This window comes from Bombina bombina, chromosome 3 (assembly GCF_027579735.1).
Source record: "Bombina bombina isolate aBomBom1 chromosome 3, aBomBom1.pri, whole genome shotgun sequence".
Lineage (NCBI taxonomy): Eukaryota > Metazoa > Chordata > Amphibia > Anura > Bombinatoridae > Bombina > Bombina bombina.
The window spans coordinates 1,144,619,294-1,144,641,950 of NC_069501.1; the positions used below are offsets into that span (position 1 = coordinate 1,144,619,294).

A 22,657-nucleotide genomic window follows, 5' to 3' on the forward strand; every position below is an offset into this window, starting at 1 on the left:
ATTAAAAACTACAAAGCCCAGCTATGGCTCAGATTACAAGCGACACACTAATACTAATACAGGATGCCTGAGCAACAGATTTATCAGAGAAGGTTTAGCATGGCCAAAATCAATTTAGGGCACCCATTATTTTTAAATGGATATTGCGTATATTACAAGTAGAAAGTTATGGGTTGCACTCGAGCAAAATAACGGCAGAAGAATTAGAACGATCTGAGGCCTGAAGTAAAGTGTAGGGGTCCCAAAACACATATTAAAATAAAGTCACTCAGATATACACATTTTTAATAAAACATTGTTTTTTTTTTTTTTTAAATTGGTTAAAAAGGTATATGGTATACTGCAAGGTGTTTGACTAGAAAGGGCTACAAAGTATGCACTGTGTATTTATACATATGTCTAAATATGTTTATGCATACATGTGTATTTTTTTATCAGTTAATATGTATGTGTTGAGCCCTTCCCATTCAAATGCCTTGAAAACAAAATTCATGCTTTTCTGAAAAATGTCTTTCTTTCCGGGCATGGAGAGTCCACAACTTCATTCCAATTACTAGTGGGATATTCAACTCCTGACCAGCAGGAGGAGGCAAAGAGCACACCAGCAAAGCTGTTAAGTGTAACTTCCCTTACCATAGTCATTTAGCCGAAGGAAAATGGAAAAAGGAGGAAAAAAAAGGGTAGAGGTGTCTGAGATTTAACTAAAAAAAAGAGAAGGATTAGGACAAAAAGAAGGAACAACAATTTCCTGATTAATGCTTCGATTCAACACCACCTTAGGGAGAAACCCCAATTTAGTACAAAGGACCACCTTATATGCATGAAAATAAGGTACGGGGAAATCACACTGCAGAGCTGAAAGCTCAGAAACTCTGCGAGCGGAAGAAATAGCAAGAAGAAACAAGCTAGAAGCTAGACATCTTAGCTCCCAGTCTAATTACCTGCATGTTAGCATAGCAGATAAAGGTATTGGCCAGTTAAAGGGCATTTAACCTATCTTGGATCTCCTCTATTGTAGTTTCTTCTGATATCAAATCAGACAAGGCATCACACCAATAAGATTGCCACTTTAATCTTTGATGGATGTACATCTTCTTTAAGTAAGCCTCTAGCTTAGTATCCATTAGATGCTTAACGGAACAACTATTCTCTATAGGAATGGTAGCTATTTTATATTTAGATAGCTCTTTCTACTTTAGGCACAGTGCGTCATGAGTCACAGATGGAGTCAGCAACAGGAAAATATAAATTATGCTTACCAGATAATTTAATTTCCTTCTGTATAAACCCGAATCGGGGGGCGCACCTTCATGCCGACTTGTTATCGGAGGGCTTCATTGTCTGTTTAGACTTGATCCAGGACTGAGCCGGCTTCCAAGTACTCTTGGGCTGCTCAGGCTTGGATGTGGATTGAGATCGTTGGGACTTGTCCGAACGAAAGGAATGAAAATTTGACGACTGTTGTCCCTTAGGTCTGTTCTTCTTATCCTGTGGCAGGAAGGCTCCTTTCCCTCCGTGGAAATGATGGAGTGCAGACCTGGTCCGAGTAAGATCTTCTCCTTGAAGGGGAGAGAAATTAACCTGGATTTCGAAGTCATATCTGCAGACCAAGATTCAACCAGAGAGCCCAGCGGGCTAGAACCTCAAAACCTGAAGCCTTTGCGTTCAGATGAATAATTTGCATATTCACATCACAGATGAAGGAGTTAGCATGTCCTAATGCCTTAATTTTCTCCTGAATTATCCTTGAGGGGAGATTCCACCTCAATAAGTTCAGGAGTATGTGCAGCACAGTCTTCTTGGGGGCCCGTTGCATAATCCATGTCGGCACAACACACCTGTTTATGGAAGTCGCTTTCTTGGCCCTTGTATAGGTAGTAGAAGTGGTGTCATCCTTCGAGAGTTCAGTTATCCCCTGGTTGCTTCCTCTCAATTGAGAATGTGGATCAATCTGTTCCAGCCCAGGATCGTTATCTGTACTACAGTCATGTATAGGTAGCTTGGCTATGGTCTCTTTGCGCAGCAAGATTAATGATATGTCATGCTCCAAAGCCTCAGAATACTCAGCAATCAATTGTGATATGGTAGTCTCCCATCTAGCAACTTCCTCCATATTAGTAATCTCCTGTGTTACGACCGTTAGAAGTTGAAGCTAATACCCTATAATTAGGCATAGGTCATTGTTTAAGTAACGCTTGAAATGATCAGTAGAACAATTTTATAGCAGCATAGAAGAGTTGCCGCAGGCCTCAACACTTCAGATTAGTTTTCTGGTGTGGAACTCGGCACATCTCTGGTATCAAAGTGTTCAGCAGGATCTGTAGAATCCAAGTGGCTATGTGAACAAATTAAATGGCTTCATAGATAACTGATATGTGGTGGATTATCAGTTCTCCACACGCAGCAACCAACCAAGACAGGCCCCGGTAAGTCTTGATTTTTCTTTTATAGGTACCCCGCTGATAAATGGTTTGTGTGCTACCCATGAGCAAATAGGGTTAGTTGTAGAAGTTTAATTAATTTGCCAGTACTTTGTCATAGTTTTTTATTTCTTAGTGTGAAATTCTATGTTTTTTAAAATGCTTGGGTCAAATGTCCATGACTTTTGTCTTTGGATATTAATTATACCTGTCATATCTAGTTGAACTATTGAGTGATCAGAGCAAACACAAAGGTGTATAGATGAGTGGGAAATACTTGGAATCAGGATCTGGTTCACCAGGACATAGCCCAATCTGGAGTAAGTTTGGGTGCGTGTGAGTATTAAGTGTGGTCAGTCGTTGTAACGTACATTGTTTCCCAGGAGTCTATTAAGTTATGTGCAGATAGGCAATCTCTTATTGATATTGAGTTATGTTTGTGTTGTTTGTTTGTAATTGTAGTTCCTCCTGCAATGAAGTGAGGAGTTAATGTAATGTTAAAGTCTCCCTCAAGAATTATTCTGGTTTGTGACCATTGTAACAGATGGTGTGAAATCTGGTGGAAAAAACATAATTTATGCTTACCTGATAAATTCCTTTCTCCTGTAGTGTAGTCAGTCCACGGGTCATCATTACTTCTGGGATATTAACTCCTCCCCAACAGGAAGTGCAAGAGGATCACCCAAGCAGAGCTGCTATATAGCTCCTCCCCTCTACGTCACACCCAGTCATTCGACCGAAAACCAAACGAGAAAGGAGAAACCATAGGGTGCAGTGGTGACTGGAGTATAAAAAATTTAGACCTGCCATAAAAACAGGGCGGGCCGTGGACTGACTACACTACAGGAGAAAGGAATTTATCAGGTAAGCATAAATTATGTTTTCTCCTGTTAAGTGTATTCAGTCCACGGGTCATCATTACTTCTGGGATACCAATACCAAAGCTAAAGTACACGGATGACGGGAGGGACAGGCAGGATCTTTATACGGAAGGGACCACTGCCTGAAGAACCTTTCTCCCAAAAACAGCCTCCGAAGAAGCAAAAGTGTCAAATTTGTAAAATTTGGAAAAAGTATGAAGAGAAGACCAAGTTGCAGCCTTGCAAATCTGTTCAACAGAGGCCTCGTTCTTAAAGGCCCAAGTGGAAGCCACAGCTCTAGTGGAATGAGCTGTAATTCTTTCAGGAGGCTGCTGTCCAGCAGTCTCATAGGCTAAACGTATTATGCTACGAAGCCAAAAAGAGAGAGAGGTAGCAGAAGCTTTTTGACCTCTCCTCTGTCCAGAATAAACGACAAACAGGGAAGAAGTTTGGCGAAAATCTTTAGTTGCCTGTAAATAAAATTTCAGGGCACGGACTACATCTAGATTGTGCAGAAGTCGTTCCTTCTTTGAAGAAGGATTAGGACACAATGATGGCACAACAATCTCTTGATTGATATTCTTGTTAGTGACAACCTTAGGTAAGAACCCAGGTTAGTACGCAGAACTACCTTATCTGAATGAAAAATCAGATACGGAGAATCACAATGTAAGGCTGATAACTCAGAGACTCTACGAGCCGAGGAAATAGCCATTAAAAACAGAACTTTCCAAGATAACAGCTTGATATCAATGGAATGAAGGGGTTCAAAAGGAACACCCTGTAAAACGTTAAGAACTAAATTTAAGCTCCATGGTGGAGCAACAGTTTTAAAAACACAGGCTTAATCCTGGCCAAAGCCTGGCAAAAAGCCTGAACGTCTGGAACTTCTGACAGACGTTTGTGTAAAAGAATGGACAGAGCTGAGATCTGTCCCTTTAAGGAACTAGCAGATAAACCCTTTTCTAAACCTTCTTGTAGAAAAGACAATATCCTAGGAATCCTAACCTTACTCCATGAGTAACTCTTGGATTCGCACCAATGTAAGTATTTACGCCATATTTTATGGTAAATCTTTCTGGTAACAGGCTTCCTAGCCTGTATTAAGGTATCAATAACTGACTCCGAAAAACCACGCTTTGATAAAATCAAGCGTTCAATTTCCAAGCAGTCAGCTTCAGAGAAATTAGATTTTGATGTTTGAAAGGACCCTGAATTAGAAGGTCCTGTCTCAGAGGCAGAGACCAAGGTGGACAGGATGACATGTCCACTAGATCTGCATACCAGGTCCTGCGTGGCCACGCAGGCGCTATCAGAATCACCGATGCTCTCTCCTGTTTGATCCTGGCAATCAATCGAGGAAGCATCGGGAAGGGTGGAAACACATAGGCCATCCCGAAGGTCCAAGGTGCTGTCAAAGCATCTACCAGGACTGCTCCCGGGTCCCTGGACCTGGACCCGTAACAAGGAAGCTTGGCGTTCTGGCGAGACGCCATCAGATCTATTTCTGGTTTGCCCCAAAGTCGAAGTATTTGGGCAAAGATCTCCGGATGAAGTTCCCACTCCCCCGGATGAAAAGTCTGACGACTTAGGAAATCCGCCTCCCAGTTCTCCACTCCAGGAATGTGGATCGCTGACAGGTGGCAAGAGTGAGACTCTGCCCAGCGAATTATCTTTGATACTTCCATCATCGCTAGGGAGCTTCTTGTCCCTCCTTGATGGTTGATGTAAGCTACAGTCGTGATGTTGTCCGACTGAAACCTGATGACCCGAGTTGTTAACTGAGGCCAAGCCAGAAGGGCATTGAGAACTGCTCTCAATTCCATAATGTTTATTGGAAGGAGACTCTCCTCCTGAGTCCATGATCCCTGAGCCTTCAGGGAATTCCAGACAGCGCCCCAACCTAGTAGGCTGGCGTCTGTTGTTACAATTGTCCAATCTGGTCTGCTGAATGGCATCCCCCTGGACAGATGTGGCTGAGAAAGCCACCATAGAAGATCATTTCTGTCTCTTGATCCAGATTCAGAGTAGGGGGACAAATCTGAGTAATCCCCATTCCACTGACTTAGCATGCACAATTGCAGCGGTCTGAGATGTAGGCGTGCAAAGGGTACTATGTCCATTGCCGCTACCATTAAGCCGATTACCTCCATGCATTGAGCCACTGACGGGTGTTGAATGGAATGAAGGACACGGCAAGCATTTTGAAGCTTTGTTAACCTGTATTCTGTCAGGTAAATCTTCATTTCTACAGAATCTATAAGAGTCCCCAAGAAGGGAACCCTTGTGAGTGGTAAGAGAGAACTCTTCTCTTCGTTCACCTTCCACCCATGCGACCTTAGAAATGCCAGTACTAACTCTGTATGAGATCTGGCAGTTTGAAAGCTTGACGCTTGTATCAGAATGTCGTCTAGATACGGAGCCACCGAAATTCCTCGCGGTCTTAGCACCGCCAGAAGAGAGCCCAGAACCTTTGTGAAGATTCTTGGAGCCGTAGCCAACCCGAATGGAAGAGCTACAAACTGGTAATGCCTGTCTAGGAAGGCAAACCTTAGATACCGGTAATGATCTTTGTGAATCGGTATATGAAGGTAGGCATCCTTTAAATCCACTGTGGTCATGTACTGACCCTTTTGGATCATGGGTAAGATTGTCCGAATAGTTTCCATTTTGAACGATGGAACTCTTAGGAATTTGTTTAGGATCTTTAAATCCAAGATCGTCTGAAGGTTCCTTCTTTTTTGGGAACCACAAACAGATTTGAGTAAAACCCTTGTCCGTGTTCCGACCGCGGAACCGGATGGATCACTCCCATTAGTAAAAGATCTTGTACACAGCGTAGAAACGCCTCTTTCTTTATCTGGTTTGTTGACAACCTTGAAAGATGAAATCTCCCTTTTGGGGGAGAGGCTTTGAAGTCCAGAAGATATCCCTGAGATATGATCTCTAACGCCCCGGGATCCTGGACATCTCTTGCCCAAGCCTGGGCGAAGAGAGAGAGTCTGCCCCCCCACTAGATCCGTTCCCGGATCGGGGGTCCTCACTTCATGCTGTCTTAGGGGCAGCAGCAGGTTTCCTGGCCTGCTTGCCCTTGTTCCAGGACTGGTTAGGTTTCCAGCCTTGTCTGTAGCGAGCAACAGCTCCTTCCTGTTTTGGTGCAGAGGAAGTTGATGCTGCTCCTGCCTTGAAGTTACGAAAGGCACGAAAATGAGACTGTCTAGCCCTAGTTTTGGCTCTGTCTTGAGGCAGGGCATGGGCCTTTACCTCCTGTAATGTCAGCGATAATTTCCTTCAAACCGGGCCCGAACAAGGTCTGCCCTTTGAAAGGGTATGTTAAGTAATTTAGATTTAGAAGTAACATCAGCTGACCAGGATTTTAGCCACAGCGCTCTGCGTGCCTGAATGGCGAATCCGGAATTCTTAGCCGTAAGTTTAGTTAAATGTACTACGGCATCAGAAATAAATGAATTAGCTAGCTTAAGGGCTTTAAGCTTGTGTGTAATCTCATCCAATGGAGCTGATTCAAGGGTCTCTTCCAGAGACTCAAACCAAAATGCTGCTGCAGCCGTGACAGGCGCAATGCATGCAAGGGGTTGTAATATAAAACCTTGTTGAACAAACATTTTCTTAAGGTAACCCTCTAACTTTTTATCCATTGGATCTGAAAAGGCGCAGCTATCCTCCACCGGGATAGTGGTACGCTTAGCTAAAGTGGAAACTGCTCCCCTCCACCTTAGGGACCGTTTGCCATAAGTCCCGTGTGGTGGCGTCTATTGGAAACATCTTTCTGAATATAGGAGGGGGTGAGGAAAGGCACACCGGGTCTATCCCACTCCTTAGTAACAATTTCAGTAAGTCTTTTAGGTATTGGGAAAACGTCAGTACTCGACTGGTACCCGCAAAATATTTATCCAACCTACACATTTTTTTCTGGTATTGGCAACTGTGTTACAATCATTCAGAGCCGCTAACACCTCCCCTAGTAATACACGGAGGTTTTCCAGCTTAAACTTAAAATTTTAAATGTCTGAATCCAGTTATTTGGATCGGATCCGTCACCCGCAGAATGAAGCTCTCCGTCCTCATGTTCTGCAAATTGTGACGCAGTATCTGACATGGCCCTAATATTATCAGCGCACTCTGTTCTCACCCCAGAGTGATCTCGCTTACCTCTAAGTTCTGGTAATTTAGACAAAACTTCAGTCATAACATTAGCCATGTCCTGTAGTGTGATTTGTAATGGCCGCCCTGAAGTACTCGGCGTTACATATATCACGCACCTCCCGAGCGGGAGATGCAGGTACTGACACGTGAGGCAAGTTAGTCGGCATAACTTCCCCCTCGTTGTTTGGTGAATGATGTTCAATTTGTACAGAATGACTCTTATTCAAAGTAGCATCAATGCAATTAGTACATAAATTTCTATTGGGCTCCACCTTGGCTTTTGCACATATAGCACAGAGATATTCCTCTGAGTCAGATATGTTTAACAAACTAGCAATTAAACAAGCAAGCTTGGAAATACTTTTCACTCAAATTACAAGTATTATGGAAAACGCACTGTGCCTTTAAGAAGCACAGAAAAAAATTATGACAGTTTAATAATAAGGAACCGGAAAAATGATAAAAACCAGATTTTTCCCAGTAAAGGCATAAATTTAGCAAAGGATTGCCCCCATTAGTAATGGATAACTAACCCTTAATAGCAGAAAAAAATGTACAAAATATAAACGTTTTTTATCACAGTCAAAGCACAATCTCACAGGTCTGCTGTGAGTGATTACCATCCCTCAAAATAATTTTTGAAGACCTTGAGCTCTGTAGAGACGGATCCGGATCATGCAGGAAGAGAAACAGACTTCTGACTGAATTTTTGATGCGTAGCAAAAGCGCCAAAATAGGCCCCTCCCCCTCACCCACAGCAGTGAGGGAAGTTCAGTAAACTGTCTTAAATTAAAATAAACGACAGCCAAGTGGAAAACAGTGCCCAAAAACAGTTTTTCACCCAGTACCTCAGATAATTAAACAATTTAGCATGCCAGCAAAAACGTTTAAAATCAAATAACATGAAAATGTCATTAAACAGCCTGTTGCTAGACGTTCCCACTGCAAGTTAGGCTAAAAATTATATGCATATAATATTACCCAGAGAAGTGCCATTCCCCAGAATACTGAAGTGTACACATATATACATAAACAGCCTGATACCAGTTGCTACTACTGCATTTAAGGCTGAACTTACATTATATCGGTATTGGCAGTATTTTTCTCAGTCAATTCCATTCCTCAGAAAATAATATACTGCAAACATACCTCTTTGCAGGTGAACCTGCCCGCTGTCCCCTGATCTGAAGTTTACCTCACTCATCAGAATGGCCGAGAACAGCAAATGAATCTTAACTACGCCGGCTAAAATCATCCAAAAACTCAGGTAGATTCTTCTTCAAATTCTACCTGAGAAGGAACAACACACTCCGGTGCTGTTTTAAAATAACAAACTGTTGATTGAAGATATAAAAACTAAGTATAATCTCCACAGTCCTCTCACACATCCTATCTATTAGTTGGGTGCAAGAGAATGACTGGGTGTGACGTAGAGGGGAGGAGCTATATAGCAGCTCTGCTTGGGTGATCCTCTTGCACTTCCTGTTGGGGAGGAGTTAATATCCCAGAAGTAATGATGACCCGTGGACTGACTACACTTAACAGGAGAAAGGAGTGCTATCTCTTATTATGGGCAAAAACATTACATAGAGTACCTTTAGTGTCTTGTATTCACCCTCTAATTATGAGGAATCTTCCGTCAGGGTCATTTATAATATCTTCTGTTTCAATTGTAAAGAGGAGAGGATAAACACTACTCTCCGTCTTTTGATCTGTATGGAGTGATAGTGAATAGGGAATTGCTTTTGCCAGAATTTTGAGATCGAGAGATTGTGTTAAGTGTGTCTCTTGCAGAAATACTATCTTTGCTTCAATTTCATATACTGGGTAAGTGCTATGTTGCATTTTACATTAGTATTAAGGCCTCTCACATTGTGTGAGAGTACTGTAAGTTCAGGTGGTATTACAGATGAGTGTTACTTTGTGTGCTAAATTATCTTTGACATTACAACCTAAAAGACATAGTTTTTCCTTTGTTATGAAAATCTATCCAAAAGTTCACAAATGACCCAAATGAACACATTAAAAAAAATAACTATAAACATTCTGAAAACATGAAAACAAAAACAGAATTTATGTTTACCTGATAAATTACTTTCTCCAACGGTGTGGTCCGTTCCACGGCGTCATCCTTACTTGTGGGACATTCTCCTCCCCAACAGGAAATGGCAAAGAGCCAGCAAAGCTGGTCACATGATCCCCTCCTAGGCTCCGCCTTCCCCAGTCATTCGACCGACGTAAAGGAGGAATATTTGCATAGGAGAAATCATATGATACCGTGGTGACTGTAGTTAAAGAAAATAAATCATCAGACCTGATTAAAAAACCAGGGCGGGCCGTGGACCGGACACACCGTTGGAGAAAGTAATTTATCAGGTAAACATAATTCTGTTTTCTCCAACATAGGTGTGTCCCGGTCCACGGCGTCATCCTTACTTGTGGGAACCAATACCAAAGCTTTAGGACACGGATGATGGGAGGGAGCAAATCAGGTCACCTAGATGGAAGGCACCACGGTTTGCAAAACCTTTCTCCCAAAAATAGCCTCAGAAGAAGCAAAAGTATCAAATTTGTTAAAATTTGGTAAAAGTGTGCAGTGAAGACCAAGTCGCTGCCCTTACATATCTGATCAACAGAAGCCTAGTTCTTAAAGGCCCATGTGGAAGCCACGGCCCTAGTGGAATGAGCTGTGATTCTTTCAGGAGGCTGCCGTCCGGCAGTCTCATAAGCCAATCTGATGATGCTTTTAAGCCAAAAAGAGAGAGAGGTAGAAGTTGCTTTTTGACCTCTCCTTTTACCAGAATAAACAACAAACAAGGAAGATGTTTGTCTGAAATCCTTTGTAGCATCTAAATAGAATTTTAGAGTACGGACAACGTCCAAATTGTGTAACAAACGTTCCTTCTATGAAACTGGATTCGGACACAAAGAAGGTACAACTATCTCCTGGTTAATATTTTTGTTGGAAACAACCTTCGGAAGAAAACCAGGCTCAGTACGTAAAAACCACCTTATCTGCATGGACCAGATAGGGCGGAGAACACTGCAGAGCAGATAACTCAGAAACTCTTCTAGCAGAAGAAATTGCAACCTAAAACAAAACTTTCCAAGATAATAACTTAATATCTATGGAATGTAAGGGTTCAAACGGAACCCCTTGAAGAACTGAAAGAACTAGATTAAGACTCCAGGGAAGAGTCAAAGGTCTGTAAACAGGCTTGATTCTAACCAGAGCCTGAACAAACCGCTTAAACGTCTGGCACAGCTGCCAGCCTTTTGTGAAGTAAAACAGATAAAGCAGAGATCTGTCCCTTCAGAGAACTCGCAGAAAATCCTTTCTCCAAACCTTCTTGTAGAAAGGAAGAATCTTAGGAATTTTTATCTTGTTCCATGGGAATCCTTTAGATTCACACCAACAGATATATTTTTCCATATATTATGGTAAATTTTTCTAGTTACAGGCTTTCTAGCCTGAATAAGAGTATCTACTACAGAATCTGAAAACCCACGCTTTGATAAAATCAAGCGTTCAAACTCCAAGCAGTCAGTTGGAGGAAAACCAGATTCGGATGTTCAAATGGACCCTGAATAAGAAGGTCCTGTCTCAAAGGTAGCTTCCATGGTGGAGCCGATGACACATTCACCAGGTCTGCATACCAAGTCCTGCGTGGCCACACAGGAACTATCAAGGTCACCGAAGCCCTCTCCAGATTGATCCTGGCTACCAGCCTGGGAATGAGAGGAAACGGTGGGAATACATAAGCTAGGTTGAAGATCCAAGGTGCTACTATTGTATCCAATAGAGTCGCCTTGGGATCCCTGGATTTGGACCCGTAACAAGGGACCATGAAGTTCTGACGAGAGGCCATCAGAACCAAGTCTGGATACCCATAATTGAGTTATTTGGGCAAAGATTTCCAGATGGAGTTCCCACTCCCCCGGATGCTCCCTCCATCGCCAGGGAACTCCTTGTTTACCCCCCTGATGGTTGATATATGTAACAGTCGTCATGATGACTGATCGAACCTTATGAATTTGGCCTTTGCTAGTCTAGGCCAAGCCTTGAGAGCATTGAATATCGCTCTCAGTTCCATTATGTTTATCGGGAGAAGAGAGTCTTCCCGAAACCATAGACCCTGAGTTTTCAGGGTTCCCAGACCGCGCCCCAGCCCACCAGACTGGCGTCGGTCGTGACAATGACCTATTCTGGTCTGCGGAAGCTCATTCCCTGTGACAGGTTGTCCAGGGTCAGCCACCAACGGAGTGAATCTCTGGTTATTTGATCTACTTGTATCGTCGGAGACAAGACTGTATAATCCCCATTCCACTGTCTGAGCATGCCCAGGTGCAATGGTCTTAGATGAATTCGTGCAAAAGGAACTATGTCCATTGCCGCAACCATCAAACCCTATTACTTCCATGGACTGCGCTATGGAAGGAATAAGAACAGAATGAAGTACCTGACAAGAGCTTAGAAGTTTTGATTTTCTGGCCTCTATCAGAAAAACCTTCATTTCTAAGGAAACTATTATTGTTCCCAAGAAGGGAACTCTTGTTGACGGGGACAGAGAACTTTTTCTATGTTCACTTTCCACCTGTGAGATCTGAGAAAGGCTAGGACAATGTCCGTATGAGCCCTTGCTTTTGACAGAGACGACACCTGAATCAGGATGTCGTCCAAGTAAGGTACTACTGCAATGCCCCTTGGTCTTAGCACCGCTAGAAGGGACCCTAGTACCCTTGTGAAAATCCTTGGAGCAGTGGCTAATCCGAATGGGAAGTGCCACAGGTAATGCTTGTCCAGAAAGGCGAACCTTAGGAACCGAAAATGTTCCTTGTGGATAGGAATACGTAGGTACGCATCCTTTAAGTCCACCGTGGTCATGAATTGACCTTCCTGGATGGTAGAAAGGATCGTTCGAATGGTTTCCATTTTGAATGATGAAACCCTTAGAAACTTGTTTAGAATCTTGAGATCTAAAATAGGTCTGAATGTTCCCTCTTATTTGGGAATTATGAACAGGTTGGAGTAAAAACCCATCCCTTGTTCTCCTAATGGAACAGGATGAATCACTCCCATGCTTAACAGGTCTTCTACACAGTGTAAGAATGCCTGTTCGAAGATAATTGAGACCCGTGGAACCTTCCCCTTGGGAGGTAGTTCCCTGAATTCCAGGAGATAACCTTGAGACACTATTTCTAGCGCCCAAGGATCCTGAACATCTCTTGCCCCAACCTGAGCAAAGAGAGAAAGTCTGCCCCCCACCAGATCCTTCCCAGATCGGGGGCCAACACTTCATGCTGTTTTGGTAGCAGTGGCAGGTGACTTGGCCTGTTTACCCTTGTTCCAGCCTTGCATCGGCCTCCAGGCTGGCTTGGTTTGAGAAGTATTACCCTCTTGCTTAGAGGGTGTAGAATTTGAGGCTGGTCCGTTTCTGCGAACGGGACGAAAATTTGGCCTATTTTTAGCCTTAAAAGACCTATCCTGTGGAGAGGGCGTGGCCCTTTCCCCCAGTGATGTCTGAAATAATCTCTTTCAAGTCAGGGCCAAACAGTGTTTTACCCTTGAAAGGGTTAAGCAAAAGCGCTCTGCGCGCCACGATAGCAAACCCTGAATTATTCGCCGCTAATCTAGCTAATTGCAAAGCGGCATCTAAAATAAAAAAGAGTTAGCCAATTTAAGAGCTTGAACTCTGTCCAAAACCTCCTCGTACGAAGATTCTTTATTAAGCGACTTTTCTAGTTCTTCGAACCAGAAACACGCAGCTGTAGTGACAGGAACAATGCATGAAATTGGTTGTAGAAGGTAACCTTGCTGAACAAACATCTTTTAAGCAAACCCTCTAACCTTTAATCCATAGGATCTTGAAAGCACAACAATCTTCTATAGGAATAGAAGTGCGTTTGTTTAGAGTAGAAAACCGCCCCCATCGACCTTGGGGACTGTATGCTATAAGTCCTTTCTGGGGTCGACTATAGGAAACTAATTTCTTAAATATAGGGGGAGGACAAAGGGTATGCCGTGCCTTTCCCACTCCTTATTTACTATGTCCCGCCACCCGCTTGGGTATAGGAAAAACATCGGGGGGCACCGGAACCTCTAGGAACTTGTCCATCTTACCTTAATTTCTCTGGAATGACCAATTGTCACAATCATCCAGAGTAGATAATACCTCCTTAAGTAGTGCGTGGAGATGTTGAAATTTAATTTAAAAGTTACAATATCAGGTTCTGCTAGTTGAGAAATTTTCCCTGAATCTGAAATTTCTCCCTCAGACAAAACCTCCCTCCTGGCCCCTTCAGATAGGTGTGAGGGTTATGTCAGAAAAGATATCATCAGCGTCCTCTTGCTCCTCAGTGTTTAAAACAGAGCAATCACGCTTTCTCTGATAAGTAGGCATTTTGGAAAAAAATGCATGCAATAGAATTATCCATTACAGCCATTAATTGTTGTATGGTAATAAGTATTGGCGCACTAGATGTACTAGGGGCCTCTTGTGTGGGCAAAACTGGTGTAGACACAGAAGGGGATGATGCAGTACCATGCTTACTCCCCTCATTAGAGGAATCATCTTGGGCAATATCATATCTATGGCATTATTATCCCTACTTTGTTTGGACATTATGACACAAATATATCACATATATTTAAATGGGGAGACACATTGGCTTTCATACATATAGAACATCGTTATCTGATGGTTCAGACATGTTAAACAGGCTTAAACTTGTAACAAAGCACAAAAAACTTTTTACAATAAAACCGTTACTGTCCCTTTAAATTTTAAACTGAACACACTTTATTACTGAATATGTGAAAAAGTATGAAGGAATTGTTCAAATTTCACCAAAATTTCACCACAGTAACTTAAAGCCTTAAAAGTATTGCACACCAAATTTGAAAGCTTTAACCCTTAAAATAACGGAAACCGGAGCCGTTTTTACATTTAACCCCTATACAGTCCCAGGTATCTGCTTTGCTGAGACCCAACCAAGCCCAGAGGGGAATACGATACCAAATGATGCCTTCTATAAGCTTTTTCAGTGGTTCTTAGCTCCTCACACATGCATCTGCATGCCATGCTTTCCAAAAACAACTGCGCATTAGAGGCGCAAAAATGAGGCTCTGTCTATGACTAGAAAAGGCCCCCAGGTGAAAAAGGTGTCCAATACAGTGCCTGCCGTTTTTATTAAAACAATCCCCAAGATTTAACAACTATTAAAAGTATAATCTGCCAAATATACTTAGTAAAGTAATCGTTTTAGCCCAGAAAAATGTCTACCAGTTTTTAAGCCCTAATGAAGCCCTTTATTCTTTTACTTAAACAAAGAAAATGGCTTTACCGGTTCCCATAGGGAAAATGACAGCTTCCAGCATTACCGAGTCTTGTTAGAAATGTGTCATACCTCAAGCAGCAAAAGTCTGCTCACTGTTTCCCCCAACTGAAGTTAATTCCTCTCAACAGTCCTGTGTGGAAACAGCCATCGATTTTAGTAACGGTTGCTAAAATCATTTTCCTCTTACAAACAGAAATCTTCATCTCTTTCCTGTTTCAGAGTAAATAGTACATACCAGCACTATTTTAAAATAACAAACTCTTGATTGAAGAATAAAACTACATTTAAACACCAAAAAACTCTAAGCCATCTCCGTGGAGATGTTGCCTGTACAACGGCAAAGAGAATGACTGGGGGAAGGCGGAGCCTAGGAGGGATCATGTGACCAGCTTTGCTGGGCTCTTTGCCATTTCCTGTTGGGGAGGAGAATGTCCCAACAAGTAAGGATGACGCCGTTGGACCGGACACACCTATGTTGGAGAAAGATCAAGCATAATACCTGATTATTAACCATATGTATAAAAAATAAACAGTAAATGTGTGTGCAATGTAACATATCAAATAGTTATTTTTTATAACAAAGTTATCTTTCTCTAAGTGAGACAAAAGGAAACAAAAAAAAAACAAACAAACAAAGATAAGACTACTTGTTTCTTGATGTGGGTATTTGGTCTCCAATGTCTCACAGTCTATCAGCTTTAGAAGGTATGTACATTGTAACTAGCTAATTAAAGAAAGAAAAGAAGTATATCCTTCACTATTTATGAAATTTCTTCCATATAATGGACCAGTCAAAGTCTTATGTTAAAGAAAAGAAACAAGGCTAAGGGAGATAAAAAACATAATTTATGCTTACCTGATAAATTTATTTCTCTTGTAGTGTGTTCAGTCCACGGGTCATCCATTACTTATGGGATATATTCTCCTTCCCAACAGGAAGTTGCAAGAGGATCACCCAAGCAGAGCTGCTATATAGCTCCTCCCCTCACATGTCATATCCAGTCATTCGACCCGAAACAAGACGGAGAAAGGGAGAAACTATAGGGTGCAGTGGTGACTGGAGTTATAATTTTAAAATTTAGAAACTGCCTTAAAAAGACAGGGTGGGCCGTGGACTGAACACACTACAAGAGAAATAAATTTATCAGGTAAGCATAAATTATGTTTTCTCTTGTTAAGTGTAGTCAGTCCACGGGTCATCCATTACTTATGGGATACCAATACCAAAGCTAAAGTACACGGATGATGGGAGGGACAAGGCAGGAACATTAAACAGAAGGAACCACTGCCTGTAGAACCTTTCTCCCAAAACCAGCCTCCGAAGAAGCGAAAGTGTCAAATTTGTAAAATTTGGAAAAAGTATGAAGTGAAGACCAAGTTGCAGCCTTGCAAATCTGTTCAACAGAGGCCTCATTCTTAAAGGCCCAGGTGGAAGCCACAGCTCTAGTGGAATGAGCTGTAATTCTTTCAGGAGGCTGCTGTCCAGCAGTCTCATAGGCTAAACGTATTATGCTACGAAGCCAAAAAGATAGAGAGGTAGTCGAAGCCTTTTGAACTCTCCTCTGTCCAGAGTAAACGACAAACAGAGAAGAAGTTTGTCTAAAATCTTTAGTTGCCTGTAAGTAGAACTTCAGAGCACGGACCACGTCCTAGATTATGCAAAAGACGTTCCTTCTTTGAAGAAGGATTAGGACATAATGATGGAACAACAATCTCTTGATTGATATTCCTGTTAGAAACAACCTTAGACAAAAACCCAGGTTTAGTACGCAGTACTTCCTTGTCTGAATGAAAAATCAGAAAAGGAGAATCACAATGTAAGGCAGATAACTCAGAGACTCTTCGAGCCGAGGAAATAACCATCAAAAACAAAACCTTCCAAGATAAAAGCTTAATATCAATGGAATGAAGGGGTTCAAACGGAACACCCTGAAGAACTTTAAGAACCAAGTTTAAGCTCCACGGAGGAGCAACAGCTTTAAACACAGGCTTAATTCTAGCCAAAGCTGACAAAAGGCCTGGACGTCTGGATTCCTCTGCCAGACGTTTGTGTAAAAGAATAGACAGAGCTGAAATTTGTCCCTTTAGCGAACTAGCGGATAAACCCTCTTGTAGAAAAGCCCAATATCCTAGGAATCCTAACCTTACTGCCATGAGTAACTCTTGGATTCGCACCAATATAAATATTTACGCCATATCTTATGGTAAATTTTTCTGGTCACCAGGGTTTCCGAGCCTGTATTAATGTATCAATAACCGAATCCGAAACCCAACGCTTTGAATAGAATCAAGCGTTCAATTTCCAGGCAGTCAGCCTCAGAGAAATTAGGTTTGGATGGTTGAAAGGACCCTGAAGTAGAAGGTCCTGCCTCAGAGGAAGAGACCATGGTGGACAGGACGACATGTTCACTAGGTCTGCATACCAGGTCCTGCGTGGCCACGCAGGCGCTATCAGAATTACCGATGCCCTCTCCTGTTTGATCCTGGCAATCAGTCGAGGTAGCAACGGAAATGGTGGAAACACATAAGCTATGTTGAAAACCCAAGGGGCTGCTAGTGCATCTACCAGCACCGCTCCCGGGTCCCTGGACCCGTACAAGGAAGCTTCGCGTTCTGGCGAGATGCCATGAGATCCAGATCCGGTTCGCCCCAACGACAAATCAGTTGAGCAAATACCTCCGGGTGAAGTTCCCACTCTCCCGGATGAAAATTCTGGCGACTTAGGAAATCCGCCTCCCAGTTCTCTACGCCTGGGATGTAAATCGCTGACAGGTGAGCAAGAGTGAGACTCTGCCCAGCGAATTATCTTCGAGACTTCCAACATCGCTAGGGAACTCCTGGTTCCCCCTTGATGATTGATGTAAGCCACAGTCGTGATATTGTCCGACTGAAATCTGATGAACCTCAGTCTTGCTACTGAGGCCAAGCTAGAAGAGCATTGAATATTGCTCTTAATTCTAGAATGTTTATTGGAAGGAGTTTCTCCTCCTGAGTCCACGAACCCTGAGCTTCAGGGAATTCCAGGACTGCTCCCCAGCCTAGAAGGCTGGCATCCGTTGTTACAATCGTCCAATCTGGTCTGCGAAAGGTCATTCCTTTGGACAGATGAACCGGTGACAACCACCAGAGAAGAGAATCTCTGGTCTCCTGGTCCAGATTTAGCAAAGGGGACAGATCCGAGTAATCCCCGTTCCATTGACTGAGCATGCATAGTTGCAGCGGTCTGAGATGCAGGCGCGCAAATGGCACTATGTCCATTGCCCGCGACCATTAAGCCGATTACCTCCATGCACTGAGCTACTGATGGGCTTGGAATGGAATGAAGGACACGGCAAGCATTGAGAATCTTTGATAACCTGGACTCCGTCAGGTAAATCTTCATCTCTACAGAATCTATAAGAGTCCCTAGAAAAGGGACCCTTGTGAGTGGTAACAGAGAACTCTTTTCCACGTTCACTTTCCACCCATGCCGACCTCAGAAATGCAAGAACTATCTCTGTATGAGACTTTGCATTCTGAAAACTTGACACTTGTATCAGAATGTCGTCTAGGTACGGAGCCACCGCTATGCCTCGTGGTCTTAGTACCGCCAGAAGTGAGCCCAGAACCTTCGTAAAAATTCTCGGGGCCGTGGCTAACCCAAAGGGAAGAGCCACAAACTGGTAATGCCTGTCTAGAAAGGCAAACCTTAGGTACCGATAATGATCTTTGTGAATCGGTATGTGAAGGTAAGCATCCTTTAAGTCCACTGTGGTCATGTATTGACCCTCTTGGATCATGGGTAGGATGGTTCGAATGGTTTCCATCTTGAACGATGGTAACCCTTAGGAATTTGTTTAAGATCTTTAAGTCCAAGATTGGTCTGAAGGTTCCCTCTTTTTTGGGAACTACAAATAGATTTGAGTAAAATCCTTGTCCCTGTTCCGATCGCGGAACTGAGTGGATCACTCCCATGATTAAGAGGTCTTGTACACATTGTAGAAATGCCTCTCTCTTTACTAGGTTTGTTGATAACCTCGAAAGATGCGAACCTCCCTTGTTGAGGAGAGGTTTGAAATCCAGAAGGTATCCCTGAGATATAATCTTCAACGTCCAGGGATCCTGCCACATCTCTTGCCCAAGCCTGGGCGAAGAGAGAAAGTCTGCCCCCCACTAAATCCATCTCCGGATAGGGGGGCCCTGTCTTCATGCTGTCTTAGGGGCGGAAGTGGGCTTTCTGGCCTGCTTGCCCTTGTTCCATGACTGGTTGCCTTTCCAACCTTGTCCTGTAACGAGCAGCAGTTCCTTCCTGTTTTGGAGCGGAGGAAGTTGATGCTGCTCCTGCCTTGAAGTTACGAAAGGAACGAAAAATTAGACTGTTTGGCCTTTGGTTTGGCCCTGTCCTGAGGAAGGGCGTGGCCCTTACCTCCCGTAATGTCAGCAATAATTTCCTTCAAGCCGGGCCCGAATAAGGTCTGCCCTTTGAAAGGAATGTTAAGGTAGCTTAGACTTGGAAGTTACATCCGCTGACCAGGATTTAAAGCCAGAGCGCCCTGCGCGCCTGTATGGCGAATCCGGAATTTTTAGCCGTAAGTTTTGGTTAGATGTACTACGGCATCTGAAACAAACGCATTAGCTTGCTTAAGGGTTCTAACTCTGCGCAAAGCTCATCCAATGGCTCTGTGCGAATCACCTCTTCCAGAGACTCAAACCAGAATGCCGCTGCAGCCGTGACAGGCGCAATGCATGCAAGAGGCTGCAAAATAAAACCCTGTTGAACAAACATTTTCTTAAGATAACCCTCTAATTTTTTATCCATTGGATCTGAGAAAGCACAGCTATCCTCCACCGGGATAGTGGTACGCTTTGGCTAAAGTAGAAACTGCTCCCTCCACCTTAGGGACCGTCTGCCATAAGTCTCGTGTGGTGGCGTCTATAGGAAACATTTTTCTGAATATCGGGGGAGGGGAAAAAGGCACACCGGGTCTATCCCACTCCTTACTTATAATTTCTGTAAGTCTTTTTGGTATAGGAAAGACGTCAGTACACACCGGGGTACTGCATAGTATCTATCCAAACCTACATAATTTCTCTGGGATTGCCACCGTGTCGCAATCGTTCAGAAGCCGCTAATACCTCCCCTAGTAACACACGGAGGTTCTCAAGCTTAAATTTAAAATTTGAAATTTCTGAATCCGGTCTCCCTGGATCAGAACCGTCACCGACAGAATGAAGCTCACGTCCTCATGTTCTGCAAATTGTGACGCAGTATCAGACATGGCTCTCGTGTCATCAGCGCGCTCTGTCTTAACCCAGAGCTATCGCGCTTCCCCCTCAATTCGGGCATATTATATAATACTTCTTTCATAACATTAGCCATATCATGTAAAGTGATTTGTAAGGGCCTAGATGTACTAGGCGTCTCAATTCTACGCATCTCCCGAGCGGGAGACTCAGGTACTGACACGTGAGGGAGAGTTAGGGCGGCATAACTTCCCCCTCGTTGTCTGGTGAAAGTTTCTCTATCGGTACAGATTGACTTTTATTCAAAGCAATATCAATACAATTGGTACACATCGTTCTATTGGGCTCCACATTGGCTTTTGAACATGATGAAACAAACAGTTTCCTCTGAATCAGACATGTTTAAACAGATTAAGCAATGAAAACTAGCAAGCTTGGAAATCACTTTCAATAAGTTTACAAGCAATATAAAAAACGCTGCAGCACTTTAAAAATACAGATAGAATTAAAACAATTCTTAACAAGAAGTGTAAAATCAGCAGAGGATTGCAACCCATTAGCAAAGGATGATTAACCCCTCAATACCCAAAAACGGATAAAATGGATATCAATTAAGATTTAACGCTTTTAATCACAGTCAAGCACACTGTCACAGATCTGCTGTGACTGATTACCTCCCTCAAAAAGACTTTTGCAGACCCCTGTACTCTCTTGAGACGTCCTGGATCAAAGAGGAAGAAGCAGGAAGACTGTGCTAGAATTTTAAACTGCGCAACAAGGCGCTAAAACAAGGTCCCTCCCACTCCTATCACAACAGTGGGAGCCCTGATATAACGGTTCCATGCAGAAAATATATGTCAGCCATGTGGAAAAAAATCATTGCCCAAAGAGATTTATCACAAATTACCTCACAAAACGAATAACATGCCAGTAAACGTTTTATTAAAAAATAACATTTTCCGAATGTCATGCAAAGTTATCACTAAGCCTGCTACCAGTCGCTACCACTGTCAGATAAGGCTTAAGTATTATTTCAGTTTTAACAGTATTTTCTCAGTCAAATTCTAGTCCTAGAAAATAACTTGACTGCGCATACATTTATCAGCCTGATACCAGTTGCCACTACTGCATTTAAGGCTGTACTTACATCATAACGGGTAACTGCAGTATTTTCTTAGTCAATTCCATTCCCAGAAAATAAAGTACTGCACATACCTCTTTTGCGGAGGGACCCCCGCATGCTATTCCCCGTTTCTGAGTTACCCCACTCCTCAGAATGTCGAGAACAGCCAGTGGATCTTAGTTACGCCTGCTAAGATCATAGAAAAAAAACGCAAGGCAGTTTCTTCTTCCAAAATACTGCCTGAGATAGAAAAAACAGCACACTCCCGTGCCATTTAAAATAACAAACTTTGATTGAAGAATAGTTAAGTAAAAACTCCAGCTCCTCTCGCGACCTATCCTTCTTTGTTGAGGGTTGCAAAGAATGACTGGATATGACATGTGAGGGAGGAGCTATATAGCAGCTCTGCTTGGGTGATCCTCTTGCAACTTCCTGTTGGGAAGGAGAATATATCCCATAAGTAATGGATGGACCCGTGACGAACACACTTAACAAGAGAAATTATTAGTTATTTGATACTCATCTGTCTTAAGTTCTTTTAGCAAATCCAATCAGTGATGTGGAATAGTCAGAGTATTTTTCCATATAAGTTATGTTATTTGACTTCTTCTTGTTGACTTTAGTCCATATAGAACTATGGAGTCATGTGATATTGTTGATAACTCTGGAGCTTCCATTTTCAGATATGTACATATATCTGGGATATCTTGCCGGTTTCCTGATTGTCAGGACTTTACCTTCATGGGTGATAGCAAAGCAAAGGGAATCTCCATCGGTAGTTCATTTGATTTTTATGTAGTAAAGAGTAAGAGGTCTGAGGGAACTTCTTCTTTGTAAGGTTCGTACGCATAAGTCCTGATAGAATTTGACCACCATGCCCTGAGAACTTAAAAGTTGGATTATTTCTTGCTGCTTGGAGAATGGCTTCTTTTTCCGGGAAGCATAACATTTTAACTATAACGTCTCTAGGAGGATAATCTCCTTTGGTTCGCTTTAAGGCACGGTGCGCTCTCTCCATTTGGAAGGAGTCATCATCAGTGTGGCCTGTAATAGCCTGGAATAGTTGCTTTAGATACTTCTGTAGGTTCGGGCTGCGTTATAGATTCCGGGATTTCCCTTAAGTCTTATGTTGCATCTTCGCATTGCGATTTTCCAGATCCTCTCATGGAGGATGTCCATATCTTGCTGATGCGTTTGGACATGTTGGGATATGTTGTTTATCTTTTCTTCCATGGAATTTTCATTGTCCTCCAGAGTGGAAACTCTTGTACCTAGGTCTTGTATATCTTGCTTTATTTCCGCAAGGCTATTTTTTCCCCCCCAAATGTTTTCGAAATTCATAGTGATATTTTGTTTTTGATACTAGGGTCTGCTTTAGTGACTGGGTGTTTTATCATCTGAACAACCCTGTGTGTTAGAATCAAAGTCTGCTTCTTCCTCTAAATCTACTTCTTGAGGTTCTGTAATTTTTTTCCTTTTTCGAGGATTTGAAAAACAGACTAGCGGGCTGCATTTTTTCTGCTGAGGGG

At 42.7% G+C, this 22,657-nt stretch overlaps 1 protein-coding gene across 1 annotated transcript in view; it reads right to left on the reverse strand.

Moving 5' to 3' along the window:
* RNF17 (ring finger protein 17) overlaps window positions 1–22,657 on the reverse strand; it is a 514,511-nt gene that overhangs the window by 231,388 nt on the left and 260,466 nt on the right. The window lies entirely within an intron of this gene.